This window comes from Rousettus aegyptiacus, unplaced genomic scaffold (genome assembly GCF_014176215.1).
Source record: "Rousettus aegyptiacus isolate mRouAeg1 unplaced genomic scaffold, mRouAeg1.p scaffold_m13_p_8, whole genome shotgun sequence".
Lineage (NCBI taxonomy): Eukaryota > Metazoa > Chordata > Mammalia > Chiroptera > Pteropodidae > Rousettus > Rousettus aegyptiacus.
Window position 1 is genome coordinate 9,237,182 of NW_023416311.1, and position 21,168 is coordinate 9,258,349.

At 45.2% G+C, this 21,168-nt stretch overlaps 1 protein-coding gene and 1 pseudogene across 10 annotated transcripts in view; one reads left to right on the forward strand and one right to left on the reverse strand.

Moving 5' to 3' along the window:
* GRIN2A (glutamate ionotropic receptor NMDA type subunit 2A) overlaps positions 1 to 21,168 on the forward strand; it is a 522,696-nt gene that overhangs the window by 287,001 nt on the left and 214,527 nt on the right. The window lies entirely within an intron of this gene.
* On the reverse strand, positions 4,317 to 4,435 carry LOC118607617 (annotated as a pseudogene).

Below are 21,168 nucleotides of genomic sequence, written 5' to 3' on the forward strand. Positions count from 1 at the left end.
CAGTGAAGGTTGGGATTGTGCTTGGGGAAAGTGGGAGAAGTTTCCTTTTTGCTGTTGACTGTGTTCGGAAATTAGATTCTTAAACAATTCCTGATGTGCTTGCTGATTTGAGACAGTGGGCAGCAATCTCCAGCCCTGGAAACTTGACCCAGGCGCCAAGGAGACTGGGATTTATTATGAAGGGGTTTAAAAGAATCATTTCTTATGTGGGGCGTAGCACAACTTTGAGTTATTTAACAAATATAAACTCATTTAGTCCTCATAATAACTTTGTGAAGTAAATATTATTATCTCCATTTTACATAAAGAAAATGAAGTCATCGAGAGGTTAAATAACTCACCCAAACTATAAAACTAATAAACGTTGGGAATGGGATTCTAACCAGACAGGTATAGCCTTAGATCCTATAATCTTAGTCTCTAAACTAAAAGGAAAGTATCTAAGTTGTGTTTCCTCTAGAAAGAGACCTCGACGAAAGACAGAGTGTACCCAGTTTGTCTGGGGCAAGCTAAGGCACTGGCCAGGGAAAGGAGAGGTGGCACCAGGCAGGGAAGTCCTCCAATACGGGCTATGTCACTAAGCCAGATACCACGATGGGCCACCGAAAGTTAGTGCTGCAGGAAAGCTCGAGGAGGCAATGTAAAACATTTGCCTGAGAGTTATCCCTGCCAAGGGATGAGGGAGCTGGCATGGCTACGCTCCCGTACCCATCAGTCATCATTTAAGGCCTGTTCCAGGGTAGGATATGCAGCTGGGTCAGAGTGTCTGGGCAGGGGGGAGGCTACCATCTGCAGAGTCGTGCTCCAACAAAGATGCAAATGCTGGCTGTTGCAAGTCAAGCTGGCTTTGCCGAAATGGTAAGAAGATCTGACGGGGTTTTGGTGGAGCACCCACCACGCCTCTATCAGGTGTGAGACTCCAGTCTGTGGAATCATGGAACAAAGTGAAAAAGGTTACCTGGAACCGAGGTCCTGTTCCTAAAACCAGACAACTATTTTTAAACTAAGAACACAATAATAAGTAAAGCCAACATATACAGTTGTACACTGCTTATGACGGGTATACGTCCTGAGAAATGCATTGTTGGGTGATTTCATCATTGTGCGACCATCACAGAGTGCACTTACACAGACCTACATGGCGTCGCCTACAGCACACCCAGGTTATATGGTATACCACCTTTTCGTATGCGGCCCATTGTTGATTGAACTGTTATCATGCAGCACGTGACTGTATTAAGTACTAATTTTGAATGCGAGGCATTTTGTTAGGTATTTTGCATTCATTCTCTTAAGTTGGGAAATGACCCAGAGAGGTAGGCTTTATAACTCCCAATTTCTGGATGAGGAAAATGAGATTGAGACAGTAACATTCCCAAGCTAGTAGAGTGGGGTTAGCATTTGAATCACCTATGATCTACCTGCTACCAGGTAATGGTTGTGGTAGTTTTAAGGTATAATAAAATAAATGGATGTTTACACAAGAATTTAAGTTCCTTGAGGTCAAAGAGCCAATGTTTTTATCTCTTTACCTCCATCATCTACACCAGTGGTTTTCAACGAGGGGCAATTTTGTCCTTCAGGGGCAAATGGCCCCTATTTCACAATTCCTGGTGACATTTTTGGTTGTCAAAACTGGGGGAGGGGGTGCTACCGGCATCTAGTGGGTAGAGGCCAGGGATGCTGCTAAATTCCCTACAATGCACAGGACAGCCCCCACCACACAGAATCATCCAGCAATACAAAAATGTCAGCAGTGCAAAGGGTGGGAAACTGATCGACACTGTGCTTATTAGTTCATTGTCGGACTTAGTACATGTTAGAGGAATGTCTGACTGTTGGGTGGTGAGTGTGTAGATGTGCCATTTTCATACGTGCCATCTCATTTGACCATCATAAAATCCCAAAGGAGCGCAGAATTGATGCAGAATTACTGTTGTTAGAGATGAGAAAAATGAAGTGACTTCTAAAGATGACAGAGGTGCATGTGCAGAGCTGCTCTTGAACTTAGTTCTATCTAACTCAGAACCTGGGGCTCTTTAAACTATCCGCCATGGCTTCTGAATGCATTCGAGGTGATGTTTGGTCTACTTATGAGTGGAGAAGAAAAATGCATTTGTCATAGAGAAGATAGGAAGGCGTATCTACTGAGATGCTTTTGGCTGCAAGTAACAAAATCCCAATTCAAGTTTGTTTCATCAGTAAGGACACTTATTATCTCATGTGACTGTAAAAGCTCGAGGTATGGTAGCCTTACTGTTGGTTCAATCAACTGGGGGGCCGTGGTTTTTAAAAAATGACTTTGGCATCCTTCTCATTGGCCACAGCCTCAGGGTGGTTATGAGATGTGTGCTGTAGTTCTGGGTGTCATATCTAGACATTTCAGCAACCAGAAAAAGAAGGGGGACCTTCTATTTCATGTTTTCTTAGGAGTGGAAAAAAAATGGACCTCAGAAGCCCTCAAGATGGCTTCCCCTCATGCCTCATTGGTCAGAACTGGATCACACGCTCACCCCTAAACCAATCACTGGCTAAGGAAACGAGGCTACCATATTAGCTTAGAGCAGTGAATCTTAACTGAGAGTAATTTTGTCTCCTCCTTCCCTAAAGGCAATGTCTGGAGATATTTTTGGTTGTCACAACCGCATTTGGGGAGATTGCTACTAGTATTTAGCACGTAGGAACTATGGAACACTGCCAGGTGTCCTACAATGCACAGGATGATCTGGTCCAGAGGTTGAGAAACCCTGGTATGAGGCAAAAATGATTTAATCCAGAGCTTTATTTGGGTGAATAGACATCTGAAAAAAAAAAAAAAAGGGACCCCATCAGCATGGGAGAAGGGGGCATAGATGTTGGGTGGACCACCAAGGCAGTCAGCTACATTTTTGATGATTGATGTCATAGAAGTCACATGCAGCTCTTTTCTACAAAACGTCTCTGGATGCCTCTGTCAGACAGTGCCGTGGCCTGAACGGGCCATTGGTCTGACCCAGTCTGGCATTTCGTATCTCCATCAGGCTTGCTGCCAAACCCTGAGGATAGGACGTCATCCCTGGCAGAAGATCAGTCAGGATTAATTGATGGTGAAGCTGTGTCCCACTTTGAACCTCGCTCTTCTGCAGCTTGAGCAGTACAGACCAGTTTCCAAGAGGCCTGAGATGGAGGCCGCCATGTAAAAAAGTGCAACCTAGCCAGAGACCCCTGATGAGCACAAGGGGCAGGAAGAACATTTTTAACTTGCTTCTTTAAGGGGGAAGCAAATAATAATTTCCTGGGAGGGAGTACTTATTTTTTTAAATATGCCACTTTATAGTTTTAAACTCAAAAAAGGATACATTTTCATAGGCAAACCTGATCAGAAATCCTTGAGTTAAATCTGCAACCTTGCAATGCAAGACATCAAGGAAGGCTTTGGCCAGTTGGCAAGAAGCTGTCACCAACTCAGAAAAATTCATGACATCAACTAATAGCCTCCCACAATTTTTTGAAAAGAGTTCTTTTGAACTGTTTTCTGCCAGTAAATGTTTAATTCAAGACCAGATTCTTTGAACTGTTCAATAATCCATTGGCCATTGATTGAGGGAACAGTAATCTATTTAATGTTTAACTAAGCAGATAACAGTCATCACATATTTATATGCAAATATTTAAATCCTTGTCTTGTGCCCTAAACTTGATATTAGAAAGTGGTGAAGAAAAGTCGTTTCTTGCCCTTGGAAATCCATAGCCCAATAGAGGAGACAGTTCTCAAACGTTTAATTGCAGTATCCTGACCTGAGACCTGTGGTAGTTACGGAAACAGAACAGACATTGGATATCATTTAAATGATAAATGTGTTCATCCTTTTCATCAGCATTTATTGAGCATCTGCTGAATATCAGCCATTGGTACTTGAAGAATTGCAAGCATGGTGTTTTACATACCCGATTCACCAAGAGCTTTTGAAGAGCATATAATCATAAAGCAATGGATGCTTGTTTTAATAAAGATATATACAGAGCGCATTGATAGCCTAGGAGAGTGACTTAGTTTGGGGTTTTGGGGGATGGTAATAGGAAAGACTTTACAAGGATTGAGCAAAAGCGTAAAGTAGGGCAGGCAAGTAAAACTTCTCAATGCAGCAAAAGGCCATTGAGACATGGTTTTATTTTTTCTTTCTATCTTTCTTTCTTTCTTTCTTTCTATCTATCTATCTATCTATCTATCTATCTATTTATTTATTTTTAGGCAAGGCAAGCCTTGGTTGACCTCACAGATTGCAAGGACCTTGTCAGCTTAAATCTCTTATTATTATTATTATTATTATTTTTTATGCCTACAGCACCTGGTCATCCTAGGTGGTCTCCTCTCCAAGTACTAACCAGGCCCGACCCTGCTTAGCTTCCAAAATCAGACAGGATCGGGCTTGTTCAGAGTAGCATGGCTGTAGACAGACATGATTTTAAAAATAATTTTGCTGTCCCTTTCAATTGATCAGACAGTGAGAAAGTGTATATTAAGCACCCACATTGCGCCTCATGCTTTGATACCCGCATACCAGGTCTGAACAAGAGAAGCATTTGGCGCAGGAATTTGATTTTAAGAAACAGAGCTGGGCTGATGGGAGCAGGTCAGGATGATTGAAACAATTTGGAAACCCTGTAGCACTAAACTGTGTCGTTCTAGCTATCAATACAGTAGGGGTTCAGATCAGGGAACCTTCACTGTGGGCTAGACTGCTCGCAGAAGCATTCCCAGCTGAGATAATTGAAGGTCGATGCTGCCTTTGTAAGATATTGAGAAATAATACCTTAGAGAATGAGCGGTAGAAAATCACACCATGACCTGTCCAGCTTCGAGAGGCTATGTGGCAGAGGACAACATTAGGCTCAGGATTGGGAGTTGGCATTTGTCTTGAAGAGCTATCTTAGCATGTCATTTTGCTCATATTGGTGTGTTAGAAAAACTATGGACTTTGAGTTCAACAGGCATGTGCTGAATCCCAGCTGTGCCTCTCAAAAGTGATGTGACCTGGGACAAGTTTTTTAACTTCTTTGAGCTTCAATGTCCTCACCTTTAAAATAGGGTCGTTAATACCTAAATTGTAGGATCCTGGAGAGAGTAGAAATAATCTGTGGAAAGGGTCAAGGATAGTGCCTATTGTAAAGAACAGGTAGCTCATAATGTGTTGATCTTTGAATGAGTCGAGATGTCTTTAGCAGCAAGTAAGAGAATTTTGACTCAAAGTAGTTTCTACAATGTATAAGTTGATTGTCTCACATGACTAGAAACTCTAATGTAGATCAGGCTTTGGGACTAGTGGATTCAGTGGTTGAGAGTCATTATTAAGAACCCAGCTTCTTTCCTTCTCTCTACCCTGCAATCCTTGTTGTGGGCTTCACTCACAGGCTGGTACCGAAAGGGTTTCTGAGATTTGGGGCATTACATCCAGACACACACACATCCTTTAGCAAAAGAGAGGCTTTACCTTCCTGTGACCCCCTTAGGAGTGAGTAAGTGTGTGAGCCTTCCCTCCTTTCCCTCAGCTGCTTCCTCTCAATGTATCTTCATCCAGGACTGGAGCAAATTCCTGAACCTTGTGCTGATGGAATGTATGTCAGCTTTTGATGCATAACAAATAATCCCTAACCATAGCAGTTTGAAACAACCAGCATTTTAATCTCATACATTCTGCAGGTCAAGAATTCAGGAGCCAGGTCGTGGTCAGTACATCGGCCAGGGTTGCAGTCATGTAAGGCCAGACCAGGGCTGGAGGACTTGGTGCCGGCATGGCTTGCTCACATGGCTCTTGGCTGGAGGCCTCATTTATTCACAACTTTGAGAACCTCTCCATAGGCTGCTTGGGTGTCCTCACGTCATGGCAGCTGGCCGCTCCTGCAGTGCGTGATCCAAGAGAGAGGGAGGGAAGCCACAGGGCTTTCATCAGTCTCATCTCCTAAATCACAGACTGTGACTTCTGCCAAATTCCATTCATTAGAAGTGAATCACTGAGTGTACAGGAGGCGGCCAGGCTTTTCCCTTTGAAGGGTTTTGGGGGGAGAATAAAGAATTTTTGTGGACATATTTTAAAACTACTGCTTAGGTAGTATACCAGAAATTTCATGATTGTCTTAAGGACAGTTATCTGGTGGTCGGGGGCAGGGGAGTGCAGTGCATGCTGGGGGCCCTACCACAGGGTCTGCCATGCTGTTAATATTGGTCACATAAGTAACCTACACAAAGTTCCTACTATGTGTATCTTATTGTTCTGGGCACTGAGGGAAACATGGGGATGAATTAGATATGGACCCTGGTAATTACGGCAAAGAGTTGCATGTAAGATGCACTGGAGACTATATTGCAGTATAGAAAGCTAGAGGTGCCCCAGGAGAGGGACAGCTCAAGGGCCAGAGGGTAGGTGTAGATTACAGACCGGCATAGTTCACTTCCAATGAGCACGTCCATGGAGAGACCTCACGAGGAGGTGGGGTTTGAACTGGGCTTCATGGAAGGCGTTAGATTTACACAGTCAGAGATGGGACTTGAGGAAGAGCACGATAATTCCAAACGTGACAGCCAGCATTTGTCGAGCACCTAATATGTACCGCAATATTTTTATAACACTTCTGGGAGACAGGCATTATTATCCCCATTTTACAGGTAAAGAAACAAGCTCAGAGATTGTAAGTGACCCCCAGAAGACCTGTAGCTCGTAAGAGGCCCCACTCGGGGTGCTTGACAAAGGGACACTTGTGTTTCAAAGAACTTGGGGGATGATGTCCTACCTTAAGAAACTCGGCTAACTTGTTCCAAGTCAGGCTTTTCTATAATAATTTAGCTTTAGGGAGTAGGTACAGCAGAGTGAGTAATCTCTTTACAAAAGAATTTGTCATTTTATCGAAACTTTACTGAAGAGTCTCCCTAATTACCAAGCCCACACCCCACCCAGTGCATTGAAAATATGATTCAAAATTTGTGAAGGTTTACTTTGTACACCTCTCCCTCTGGAATTCCTACTCTGCATTATGCCTTTCGTAGGCTGCTTGTTGGAACAATTAGCTTGTAAAAATTAGCTTGTAAAACTGGGAAGGTCTCATGGAAGAAGTGAGGTCTTGAAAATTAAATTTACTTTTTAAATTAAAAAGGTGATAAGTTTTAGGAAGTAAAAAAAAATTAATTCGTGTTAATTAACACCTGGAACTCCACCCACTCGGATAATCACTTGTGGATGGGAAGTGAGCGAGTCAACCGTGATTACTTTGCCAATGTCAGGTAGGGGCTGGGAAGGGCTTGCGGCGAGCACTGAGAACCCCTCGCTCTCCTAAAACCCAGGACGGAGGTGAAGTTATAGGCTCTGATAGCTCCTGCCAAAATAGACACCCCACCAGGAGCAGTGGGGGACCTCCCAGCCTCCCCCCACAGCTTTAACTTCCCCAGAGCTGTATCTCCCCCACAGCTGCACCTCCCCCCATAACTCTGTGTCCCCCCACAGCTGTCTCAACCTCCAGAATGACTTTTTGAGGAGCAGAGGGAGATGTAAGAATTAGAAGCACAAATGTGAGGCTGTGTTGTTTGTATGTGTGTATTTATGTGAGTGTGTGTACAAAAGTGTCATAGTTTGCCTGTGATGTGTTTGTGTGTGTGTGTGTTTGCGTGTGTGTGTGTATCTGACAGAGAGAATGTGCACAGTTTGCAGGTGATGTGTGTGTATGTGTGTATAGTGTGAATGGGGGGTATGAATGTGTGTATTTGTGTGTGTGAGTTTGTGTATGTGTAGTTACGAGTTTGTGGTGCGCTGAGCATGTAGGGCTGCGATCTCTCTCCTTCAGCCCAGCACCTCTGTAGCTGAGAGAGGGGGCGGATTTCCGCCTAGCCCCCTGTTCTCAGAGCCTGTCTGAAAGACTGTCTCCTCCCACCAGCCGAGGGGCCAGGAGCCGGCCCCTCCATGGCACCGTCCCGGGCCCTTCTCCCGGAGGGTCCCTGCCTGGCCCCTGCAGCCTGTTCCCTCTGCCGGCTACTCCCCACTGCCCTTCTGTTCTGTAGGTGGCAGCATTGATAAACCTTGCTCTTAGCCTGCGTCTGGGGCGATCGGCTTGAGCAATCTTTAGCTTCTTGCCTTTTTTTTTTTTTTTTAAATGCTATCTCTTAAGTTTAAAAAAGAAAAGAAGAAAACTACCAGGTGTGGGTTTAACAAAGCAACACTCTCGGTGCTGGGCTGGAGTGAGATTCGTAGGTGCTCCCTTTAGATGTACCTTCCCATCTGAGTGGTGAGCCTGACTGACATCAGCTGAGAAAACGTGCTGGGTGCAGCGACACCTCTTTCCATCTGGCACCAGGGGGCAGCCCCTGCCCCCAGCCTCTCTCTCTTTCCTTTCCAATCACCCATTCTTTCATTTACTTGATCCATAAACACAACAGAAGCATTGGTCTCCGCAAGGCAAGCACTGTGCTAGCCCCAGGGGCACGAAACAGAAGCAGGTGCGGTGCAGTCTGATTTGGGGGAGACCCAAAGTAAACACATTTGCAGTGCGAGGGAAGTGGTAAAACATCACACTGTGTGGCCTGGAGGTGGGCCGGAGAGCTTCCTGGAGGAGGTGAGACTGCCCTGAATTTTAAAGGACAAATTGGAGTTATCTAGGCCAGGGGACATTTGGCAATGTCAAGGGACATTTTTGGTTGCCAAAACTGGAGATGGGGAGGAGTTGCTACTGGCATCTAGTGGGTAGAGGCCAGAGAGGCTGCTAGCCATCCTGCAGTGCATCCTACAGGACAGCCCTTCACAAAGCAGCATTATCGGGCCCAAAACGTCAGCAGTGCCGGGTGAGAAAGGCGTCCCAGGGAGTGTGATGGGGACTGAGAGGAGCTGCAAGGCTCTGTCTGGAAGGACATCAGGTGTGGGGAGGGCTTACAAGTGGGAGGAGAAAAGTGGCCATATACCGATTAATGAAGACCTTTGAACGTCCTGCTGAGTTGAGACACTCTCTTAGGATGAAAAGAGAAGCATTAAAGCATTTTATGCAGGAGAGTGCTATGGTCAAATATGCTTTTTAAAAAGATCGCTCTGGGTACCGAATGTGTGTGAGGTGGAGGGGGGCAGGGCTGGACCCTGGGTGGGGGGCTTCAAGTCAGGGGCTGTTAATTCAGGCACGGGGAGGAGAAAATCACTGAGTTCCCACAGAAGGGCTTAGAGTCGGTTTAGTTATTAACTCAGTGCAATGGAATGCAGTTACATAACAGGGCCGTTTTTATCTATAGAGAAGAAAGCTATAGAGAGAAAAGCATTATTGAGATGAAGATCCGAAGTTTTACATGGCTACCAACGCCCTTTCATTTAAACTACCAACCAGGTCAGCACATTGCATAACGACACGAGCGATTCGCTTTTGCTAACCTGAGCAGATTTCTCCAATAGCCCAAATTCTGATGCTTGGACGGGTGACAAGGGACATCTATGAGATGATGTGTCATCAGGGCGAGTGAGTTGTTTGTCTCCATCTCCTGGGAGTGCAGGTGTTACCTGACACGGTGTTATGGGTCGAGTTGTGTCCCCTTAAAAAATATATATGTGTAGAAGTTCTAACACCCAAGACCCGAGAATGTGGCCTTCTTTGGGATTGGCTCTGTCCAGAAGTCATCACGTTAAAATGGGCTCTTAAGTGGGCCCTAATCTAAAATGTCTGGTGTCCTTATAAAAAGGGGAAATTGGGACACAGAGCCATGTATACGGAGGAAAGATGATATAGAGACTTATCTAATGTTTTCTAAAAATAGTAAGTACTAATATTTTTATTCTGGCATAAATTGAGACACCATCTCCAAGCCAAGGAAAGCCTGAGGCTACCAGAAGCTAGGAGAGAAGCATGGGGCAGATGCCTCAGGTCCCTCAGAGGGAACCAGCCCTGGTGACATCTTGGTCTTGGATTTCTAGTCTCCAGAACTGTGAGACCATAAATTTTTGTCATTTAAGTGACCCAGTCTATGGTACCTCAGCCCTAGGAACTGACACATCAGGGTAAACAGAGTGACTTAAAAGGGGGAGGTCCTGATGTATTTCAAAGAGACCCTCCTCAATCTCAGTAATATTTAAGTGAGGGGGTGTTACTGGTAAATCTAATGGCCATTCAATCACCACTTTTACTTGGTGGCAGGAGGCAGGGTTTTTGAATGTGTGGGCCCAAGACCAGCAGCATCAGCATCTCCCGGGAATGCAGATTCCCGGACTTCCCCCCAAGACCCTCTGAATCAGAAACTCCAGGTGGTGGTGATGGGCGCTCAAGTTGGATAGCCACTGGAGAAGGCAGGGGAAGGTGACCCTTGAGGTGTGACCTGAAGGATGAGTACGGCTTTAGGAGGAGCTGAGGAAGGACATGTTTAGATGGAGCAGAGGCAAGGGCGTGTGGACGCATGAGAATTATTTAGGGGACACGGAGAAGTCCAGTTTGCCCAGGGGATAGAATATATGAAGAGGAGTGTGAGAGAAAGTAAGTACAGACACGTGGTGGAAAGTGAGGACGAAGTTAAACACGTTATGCTGTCAAGGATTCGGAAGCCAGAAAGAGTTTCCGTTTCATGGGGTGCCCTGGAAGGAGTTCGGGGATGATTACGATGAAGCGCCGATGTATAATTCGTGTGTGTGACACTCACATTGGTTGCTCCCAGCCACCAGACCACTGCACACTCAACCACCGTTTCTCAAGCTGGTGGTCCAAGAGGCGGAGGGCGGGATCACACCAGCACCCGGTTCAATCAGCGGAATCACCGATCTTCCTTCGAAATTCTTTTCTGGTTTTCCGGCTTATGTCATGCAGTCTTAACTGGAGGTATCACAGTTAAGTGCCGGCTTTTCTCCCTTCTTAACAAAAAGTCCGTGGAGCGCTGGCCGAAAGTCTTTGGCAGACCTTCGTCACCAGCTAGAATTCACCAGCGTTATTCTGTATTTATTTTCAGGGCTGCCTCTATATCATGACGAATGAGACTGGTGTTTCATGTACGGTGCTGTGAATAAAAGTATCTTTCGAATAAATTTGTTTAACTGAAAACTAATTTAATTTAAAAAATATATTACATTACTGATGAAATAGGTGGTTCACAGATAAGGCAGAAATCACGAAGACGGTCTTGAATGATAGAAGCTGGGGAAACAGCAGTGCAGACTATGCAAAGAAAAAGTATAAATGTTAAAACAAGGAAGGGCTGTATGGAAAGTGGGCGAGGCTAAGCCGTAGAGGTCTTAGGGCTGGGCTGTTTATTCTTCACGGAGGAGATTCGGGATTATTTTAGAGTGAACGTGATGCGATGTAACAGCAGTCCATGGGTGTGTGTGCGTGTCTATATATATACAAATGTGTGTGTCCCTCTACATGTATATGTGTGAATGTCTGTCTACATGTGTATATTTGCATGTTTGCATGTGCGTGTATCTGTATATATTATGTGTGTATAGACATACGTGCTTATATCTATACATATGCATGCATTTGTCTGTGTATCTATATAAGTATGTGTGTATATACATATATAAAACATGTCTGTGTGCGTGGTGGGGATGCCAGGGATACCTAGACTTTGGAAGTCTTTAAGAATGCAAACTCTTGAATAAATATATTAGTTTTCTCCCACCTGAGAAGGACCAGTGACTCTTTTATCTCTTGACCTTGGCCATTAGCCAGCAAGGCATGATTTTTTCCCTCAGAGCCTGGCAGCATTGCATCTAAGCCAGTTTTGACCCACGTTTCTAAGCCGTCCTGATCGCTGACCCATCCTGAAGGTACAGAATTCATGAGCCGTTGTCTCTGGGAGCAGTGTGATTTGGTCAGATAGGACGGAGAACTGTCTGCCCTTCACACCGCTAATCTCAGGTCTCATGGCAGGCAGGCTTCCTGAAGACATCTATCTAAGCCAGTGCTCTGGCCCTGCTTCCGACAAGGTCGTCCAGCAGGTGTTCCTTGCTGCTTGTTTGGCCTGGGGCAATTGGAAAAAGATAAAGAAGAGGCCGAAAGTGGGCCCGTCTGCCTGTCTCCTCTTTGCTCAATGACCAGGTGAGGTGGGAAGAGGAAGATGCCTCTTGCCTGCCTTTCTTACGGTTGGCTGCTGGGCTGAACGGGGCTGGAGGACTCGCCTGTTTTCAGGGGTGGCATTTCTGTAGATGAAGTCAGTGCATGGAAGGTTGTGTCGGGAGGAGCAGAGGACAGGGCTCTGGAGGGGACTGATTGTGTCGGCCCCTCAATGCTGGTGGCCCATGCCTTCATGTAGCTCACCTCCCCTCCCGGGTTACACATGATGTCTTGTTCACATCTGAATGTCTAGCACCTGGCGTAACAAAAGCGTAGCTTTCATTTCTGAGCATTTTGCATATGCGCTAGATTACCATCATTTCACAGGTTTGGACGCTGTATCTTTGGGGGAGTTAAGAGATGTGCCCAAACACATGACACCTGTCAGGGGACACCTCTTTTAAAGATCTCGCCAACCCTCTCCTGTCAGTTTCACCCTACCACACCGCCCTGCTTATTTCCATCAGTGCATGTAGCACAATTGCCCATTTTCCTGTGTTTATGTTTAGTGTCTTAGTGGCTCTGAGTTCCTGATGGCAGCCCCCCTGTCTCTTGTGCTCACCTTGGTATCCTGAGCATATAAAGCAGCCCCATCATAGAGCCAGGGCCTCACAACATTTGTTAACAGAGTGAATAATGGAAAGAAGGATGGATGGATGGAAGGAAGGAAGGAAGGAAGGGAGGAAGGAAGGAAGGAAAGAAGGAAGGAAGGAAGGAAGATAGATTTGAACCCAGGCCTGTCTGACTAAAGCCTCACTTTGTAATCTCTGTGGTAGAATGTTAGTAGATGTTGATGGAATTTGCTACAGCCCAAGGTTGGTATGACAGGTAGGGGCACCAGGTATGCGTTCCTGAGAAAATCTCAGAAACACACCCAATACAGATGTAAACATATGCCCAGACATGCAAGGCAAACTGCACTCATAGATGCAGACTAGCTAGGGTGTTGGGGTGTCCTGGGAGCATGGTATGCCAGGGGAGCGTGGCATGCGATGGGTTCAGGGGGCTCCCCGTTGGGCAAGGACCTTGGACATTGTCCTTGTCATGTGAGCAGAGACCTTGTGTTAGGATTTTTATCAAGGAGTCAGGCAGAACACGTGACTAAACCTCTCTGGGCCTCAGTTTCCTTATTTGTTGTTTGCGTGTGGGTTCTACCACTGCTGTGCAATGCTTCAGAGCATGGACTGGAGTTAGAAGACTTGAGTTTAAACCCTGAATCCACCACTTTCGAATTTTGTGTCCATCGGAAAGTCGTCTTTCTCCTCTATGCCTCAGTTCCCTGTCTGTACAGTGTGGGTAATGACAGGTCTCAAGGGCTGGATGTGTTCATTTATTCAAAGCAAGTAGAACAAACTAGCAAATGCCCATCTTGCTGGTTTGGTGAGAAGATCCTATGAGATTTGACCTTTAATAGGGTAAAAGGCTAGTAAAGAAACTTAGCAGAAGTGGCATTTAGGTTAAAGTGTCTCTGTGGAATATTTCAAATTCAGTGGATCAGATGAGAGACCTATGGTGGGTGGGCCCGAGTCTTTAAATAAGCACTTAATATGTACAATGTGTGCCCCATTTCTATTTACAAAGCCTTGTCATAAGTTTTATCTCTGAGGCCTCTCATCCCTATAGTTGAGCTATTTTTGCCTGAGGCTCAGCAAGCTTTAAGTGGCTTGTTGAAAAGTCATGTTTTTTTGGTTATTTATTTATGTATTCCTTGAAAACCTACTATGGATTGGGATCTGAGAGTAAAACAGGGAGCAAGAACATACTCTCTCTGCTCACCTAAAGCTTAGAGGCTAGACAGGGGAAAGCAGATATAGAAAAAAATATCATCCAAATAAATATACAATCCCTGTAATAAATACAGAGGGTCCCTGACTCACGATGGTTTGACTTATTTTTCAATGTTAGGATGGTGTGAAGAGGATGAGCATTCAGTGCTTTGAATTTTGACTTTTGATATTTTCCTGGGCTAGTGACATGCAGTAAGATACTCTCCCGTGACGCTGGACAGGGGCTACGATCACGTAAACGACCGATACTCCACAGTGTATTCACTGGGGTAGATGGTTTTGCCCAACTGTAGGCCAATGTTAAGTGCGCTAAGCACATTTAAGGTAAGGTAGGCTAAGCTATGGTGTTCGGTAGGTTAGGTGTATTAAGTGCATATACGACTTAGGATATTCTTAACTTGCGACGAGCTTATCGGGATGTTACCGCATCGTAGACTGAGGAGCATCTGCGCTGTGAAAGCAGCAGGCACTGCGAGAGCAGATGATAGGGAGTTTGTCCCACGGAGGAGAGCGGAGGTCAGAGGAAAGTTGCCTGAGGATGCGGACTGAATCCGGGATATGAAGCCTGGAAGGCAATGACTAGGTGAAGAGAGAAGAGTGTTCCAGAAAGTGGGAACATCCTGGGCAAGCCCCGTGCAGGCAGGACTGCAGCAGACCTCTGAAATCATGCCGGAGACTCTGGGACTTGAGGGCGAGGATGAGGGTGGGCAGGTGCAAGGCCATGCAGGGCCTCGCAGGCCGCCGTTGGGATGTGCATCTTCATCTTAAGAGCAGGTAGAAGCCACTGAAGAGTCGCCAGCCGTGGTGGAGGGGGTGGGGAGCATCCGATTTTGTTTCTGAGGCATCCTCCGATGGCCCCACGGAAAACCGGCTGGAGGGCAGCAGAGTGGGTACAGTAAGTCACAGCCTCTGAGTGGCATGCGTCATTCCACGGTGCAACCTGAGAGAGCGGCTGTTCTAGTGAGGAAGACGGACAACAGAGGCAAGCACATGAATCCAGGCTGTGTCGGGGAGCGACACGGGTTGGGAAGAAGAAATCAAAGCAGGTGTCTTAGTCCGTTTGTGCTGCTATAACAAATCACCTGAGGCAGTGGCTTCAACAACAGACATTTATTTCTGACAGTTCTGGAGGCTGGGAAGTCCAAATTCAAGGTGTCAGAAAATCCGGTTCCTGGTGAGGACCCAGTTTCTGGCTTTTGGATAGCCGTCTTCTTGCTGTGGCCTCATGGTGGAGAGCAGAGGAGAGGGGGAGGGGAGAGGAGGGGAGGAGAGGAGAGGGAGCACTCTCTGTAATATCTTTTGAAAGGAGCACTAACCCCATTCATGACCTTAATTACCCTTGACCTAAATACTTTCCAAAAGCCCCACCTAATAACTACCACGTCGGGGTTAGGATTTTAAAGTATGAATTTTTTTAAAGGACATTCAGTTCATAGCATCAGGGCAAAGAATAGCGAGTTTGGCTGCTGTTTAGATAGGCAAGACCTCTTGAAATGCTGATAATTTGAAATGAGAGTGGCAGCTACGGGAATAGCTAGGGGAAAAGCAATCAGGGTACAAAAGGCCCTGAGGTGGGAACAAGCTATGTGTTTGAAGAACAGCAAAGAAGCCAATGGGTTGGAGCAAAGGAATTGAGAATATATTCAGAGAGGTAGCAGAGGCAGATACTGCGGAGTATTGAAGGTCATGTTAAGGATTTAGATTTTATCGAGCCAGTCATTGGAAGCTGGAGAGCTGGAAAATGATGTGAATTGAGTGGCGGAAAGATTCTAGCATAGGCCTTTTTCCCCTCTAATTCTAGGGTCCCAAACCACTTTCCCAAGTTCAGACTTCTCCCTGGCCTCCTGAGTGTTAGCATGTTTATATGTCAACAGCCAATATGGCGGAGCCCACCCCCTGAACAACACATGAGACAGATAACCAAAGAGGCTTTACTTTAAAAAACTTTTTAGGTAACAGATTCTAAACTTATTTATTGTTTTTCCCATAAGATCGGAGGAACCTTGACAACAGTGACTGTGTTTGCTCACTGCTGTATCTTTGGAGCCTTAAATAGTATCTGAGATGGCAGATGTCGGTAACTGTTTGCAGAGTTAATAGATGATCATCCTGCACTTAAGTTTCTCTGTGCCTCTTGGCCTGAGAGTAGAGATTCAGGAAAGAAAGAGGAAGGAGAAGATTAGCACAAAAGAGAAAGATGGGAGAGGCCCCTTTGTAATTCATCAATAGAAAAGCACAAAAGAGAAAGTCTTGGGCTTAAGACAGAATGCAAGTAGCAAGGATCAGTGACAAAATCTTTTTTGTCTGAGAGTGCCTGGTCCTTGTGTGGGACCTTCCTGGGATTTACAGGTGCCAACTCAGTTCCCCAGGGCAGGAAAATGTACAAGCAGGAGATCAAATTAATACACTCCTGGATTTCACACCTTCCTTCCTCCCCACTGCAGTGGGGTGATGGTGAGGCCCGAGCACATTCTAGCAAGAACGGGAGGCCATGCCACCTCGGCACCTCCAGGGAGGCAGCATCTCACATGTAAAGACGCTGCTAGTGCAAGCACGTCACCATCTGGAGCAGAGAAGGCGGAAGGAACCCCAGCGTGTGTCTGTTATGTTTTCTGCCAGAACTGACAGTAATACTGAGCGACGGGAGAAATGCCATTGTATAACATTTAATGATCCAAAAAGGAGGAAAAAAAAAGAAAAAATTTACCCGAGAACGTGAAGATGACTTGGAAAGTCTCTGAAATAATTTCTTCCTGCCCATGGGCAGCCCAGCCCAGCCCCTTGCCCACACTCCATTTCCGTCACCAGCAGTAAACATCTAGGTCCCTTTGGCCTCTGTGGAGTTTCTACTTTAACTGGCTGCATTATGCAAGCAAAAAAGCCACTGCATGAATAAGGCAGGGAACTTTTTAATCACAGATGAGGTGAGACATATGCTTCATCCTCAAAACAAATGTTGGGGCATTAACTTTTAAGGACTGCATTGGGTTTTTCTATTTAATGTTTTATTCAGCATTTCTGTCCTCTTTAAAATGCCGTTTTTCATTTGAATCTACATGACTAAAGCCTTTGGGAAGATGTACCATTAGGCTGGGAAATAGAGTGTTCTCTTTGGGGATTACCCCTTTCAATTTTCCACAGGCTATGATACCCGTGGCTTGGATTCATGGTCTGCTGAAGCTTTGGGGCGGAAAGATGGGGCAAAACCCCGAGGTTCCAGTGTGTTTGTTTACAGATTGTCTGCAGAAGCTTTCACGCCACAAGGGCAGAGTTGGCTCGTGGTTACAGAGGCTGTATGGCCTGTAAAGCTGAAAATATTTGCTCATCGACCCTTTACAGAAAAAAGTTAACCATAACAGTAGGGCTTTTTTTTCTCACTCATCCGGTGGTCCTATGCAGGTCAACTTGCAGCTTCCTGTTATGTGGGGATTTAAGGACCCAATCTCTATGACCTCGAGGCTCTGCCATCCTCCAGTACCTTGGAATATTCTGCAACCAGGCAGTGGAGGGTAGGAGATAGGAAGTTTCTCACCTCTTAAAAACTCTGATTCACTTCCTACTGGTAAAAATTAGTCACATGGCCACACTCAGAAGCAAGGGGTGCTGGGAGATGTAGTCCTTGGCTGGGCAGCACCTTGTAGCAGCAGTGCCACACTGTTTATTAAGGGGAACAGGTAGCCATCACCATCATGCTCTTTTCCCATTATGTTGGATGCCGGGCTTTGAATCATTGCTATGCCACTTACTGACTCTGAAACTTTGGGGAATTTAATTAATCCCTTGCGCCTGAGATTTCTCATCTTTGAGATGGGTGTAACAATAGTGCCTGCTTCAGGGGAAATAAAAGAAAAAATAAACAGATGGGACTACATCAAACTACAAAGGTTTCGCACAGCAAAGGAAACCATCAACAAAACGAAGGACAACCTGAGTGGGAGAAGATATTTGCCAGTGAGTCATCTGATAAGAGGTTAATATCCAAAATTATAAAGAACTCATGCAACTTAACACTAAAAAACGAATAATGCAATTTAAAAAAGGGCAGAGGATCTGAATTGACATTTTTCCAAAGAGAATGTGTGTGCAAATAGCCAATAGACATAAGAAAAGATGCTCAGTGTCATTAATCATCAGTGAAATGTCAATTAAAGGCACAATAAGATATCGCCTCATACCTGTCAGAATGGGCATCATCAATAAATCAACAAATGTTGGCAAAGATGTGGAGAAAAGGGAACCCTAATGCACTGTTGGTGGGATTGCAAATTGGTCCAGCCACTATAGAAAACTGTATGGAGGTTCCTTAAAAAATTAAAAACAGCTACTTTGTGACTCAGCAATTTCACTTCTGGGTAGTTATCCAAAGAAATCTAAAACACTAACTTGAAAAGATATATCCACTCATATGTTCCTTGCAGCATTATTTACAATAGCCAAGATATGAAAGCAACCTAAGTGCCCATCAATAGATGACTGGATAAAGAAGAGGTGGTACATATATACAATGGGATATTATTTGGCAATAAAAAGTATAGAATCTTGTCATTTGTGACAACATGGGTAGACCTGGAAGGTATTGTGCTAAGTCTCTTACACTTTCTTGCAGATGCGAGGGATAAGGGGATCTATAAAATACTCATTCTCTCAAGCAAACAATACTGTTTGAGAGCCTTCTATAGGTTCTGAGTGCTGTCAACAAAATCGGCAAAACTTTGTTTTCTCTGGTTACAATCTCGTGTGGGGGAAAGCAGACAGAGGTACATGAGTAAAGTATGTAATATGTCAGCTGGTGATAAGCACCCGGAAAAAAATGGAGCAAGGAAGGGCAAAAGGGAGCGTTAAGGTGATGGTGTGATGGGGTTCTAGTTTTAAATAGAGCCATCTGAGAGGGCGTCACTGGGAAAGAGCCATTTGAAAACAGATAGGTAAGTAGCAGATGACGTGATTGCCCAGGTACTTGAGGAACTAAAAAAAAGCATCACGAGAGTCAGATCAGCATGTGCAAAGGTCTGGTGGTTCCTCCATTCGATATGAGAATCTGAAAGGACCCACTTTCACAGTTCCCTAATATTTTTATTTTTTTAGTGAGAGAAGGGGAGACAGAGGAAAACAGACCGGGTTCTCGTTTTACGTGTCTCTAATCGCGTGAAGTCGGTGGCTTTTCCTGGGGCCGTTGTTAACAGCTGTCCTGGCTCATGTCTGCTGCGCTGTTCTTTCTGTGCCCTCTGCAGTCCCTCCCAGTGTGACCATGCAACTAAGCAGCACATCTCCAGGTCCTTTGCTTGATTGACAGGGAGATTTAAATGGGCCCTGACGCTCTTCTTGGATCAGAGGGCAAAGCGATCTGAAGGTCGAATTTAGGAAGTGTCATCGTTCTTTTTCAATGGCCTGGAAAAATCCTTTGACTATGTTGGGTATGTTGCATAGACCACATTTAAATGAAGAGTAAAATTGACAGCAAGGAAATCTAGACAAATAACAGTAATTAATAATAGCAATAGCTTTCCTGTATATGCCGAATAGTGCATCAAGTATTTTATTTTTTCTACATTTTGTTACTTCCATCATAGTGGTAAAGAAACTGAGGTTCAAGATGGTGGAGTGACTTGCTCCAAGTCTTCCAATTAGTGAGAGCCTGAGTCCGGATTTGAACCCAGATCTCAACCACCAAGCAGTCCTGTCCTGGTGATTGCTACTGGGATTCTGGACATCTCTGCATTCCTCTGCTCTTGCTGTTCCGCCCCCCTCCGCCCTCCCCTATGTTGAGTGTACAGAACTTCTATAACCAGGAGGAAGGTTGGACTGAGAACAGTGATGATGTGGAGCCAGACAGCACTGGGCGAGTCAGGGAGGCTGCCTTGAGGGTGACTCCAAGACTTTGGCTGCCAAGCTTGCTTTGCCTGACTTGCCCAAGCCTCTCACCCTTTTTCATTCAGAGGAAACTTCCATTGCCTCAAATACATAACGTCATTGCAATCCTGGCCACAGCTCTGGTGTGGATGTCTCCAGGGCTTACAGTGACATTTCTCTGGAATCTCCACCTGTGAGCTTTGGCATCCCTTAGCCTGCCTCTCAATACCAGGTGATATACCTGGGGGATGGCCCTTGGGTGGACCCTGACCAATATGTGACTTCTTATGTCTTTATTTTTACTGCTAGGGCAAATTGTTGTTTTCCTGGAGTCAAATTAGAAGGCACTGTGGCCTCCATACTTAAACACATTCCAGAAGTCCTGCTGCTTCCCCAATCTGGCACGTTCGAATACCTTTTGTTAAACCCTGGGGCCATGAGTTCCTATAAACATGAAAGTTTTATGATTCAGCTGCACCACTAATAATTTCCTTTCCTCATTGGCCCCTCTAATCTCTCTGCCACATCTCTCAATTTTCTCCTTCGCTCTCTCCCTTGTCTTTTCTTCCTCCTCTCCATCTTCTGCCATTTCTGTCTCTAGGCCTCCCTCCTCAGCATCCCCTTTTTCTCTTCCTCCTCTCTGATCCTCCCCAGCCATAACTTCACCTCCCCAGCCTCTTCGCACTTGAACTGTTACCTCCTTCTCATTCACTTTTGGATTATTTTGTTGGAGGCTGTGTCTGAATTAAGAGTTCATTTCATTTCCTCAAAAAACAACCAACCAACCAAATAGTTCTTATGTGTCTGTAAGTGGTCTCTTGTGCCATTCAATGACTCTTACTGGACATACAGTAACAGTGAAACAATGGAAAAGCTATTGTGTCTACCTCTTCGATGAGTGGTGAGCAGGAAGTAGAAGTGGTGAGTAGGCTTCTCATCTTGATTCCACTCTAATTCTGGGGCTTGAATGGAATGACAAAATGAGAGTCTCTGAAAGGCAGGCCCACCATAGTCAGAAAGGGTGGTGAGGGCATAGGTTAACTGAGACCAAAATACATGTTCAGAACTGTGTGTGGCATCAATAAAGCCTTCACCAGAGTATCTAATGAGCCCCAAATGCAAATGACTTGGTAGATATCTAATGGGAGTTTGATGGGCTTACTTTGAATCCTTGTCCATCCTGGGGAGAAGCAGGACACCATGTGGTTGAGAGCATGTCTTTGGGTCCGAATTCTGGCTCTGATGATCAGCTAAATGACGTTGAGTGAGGCATTTAACCTCTTAGAGCCCCAGTCTGCTCTTCTGGACAGCGAGCACCTTGGCAGCATCATATGAGTGGACTAAATGATATGATGTGTGAGGTGCCTGGCATAAGGCACATGTTTTCACTGTTTTGGGATCACATTTTTATTTTATGTAAAATGGCACCAATGCCTACTTCCCAGGGCCACTGGGAGATGAGCTGAGATACTGTATATTAAAGACCTCTCTGGAA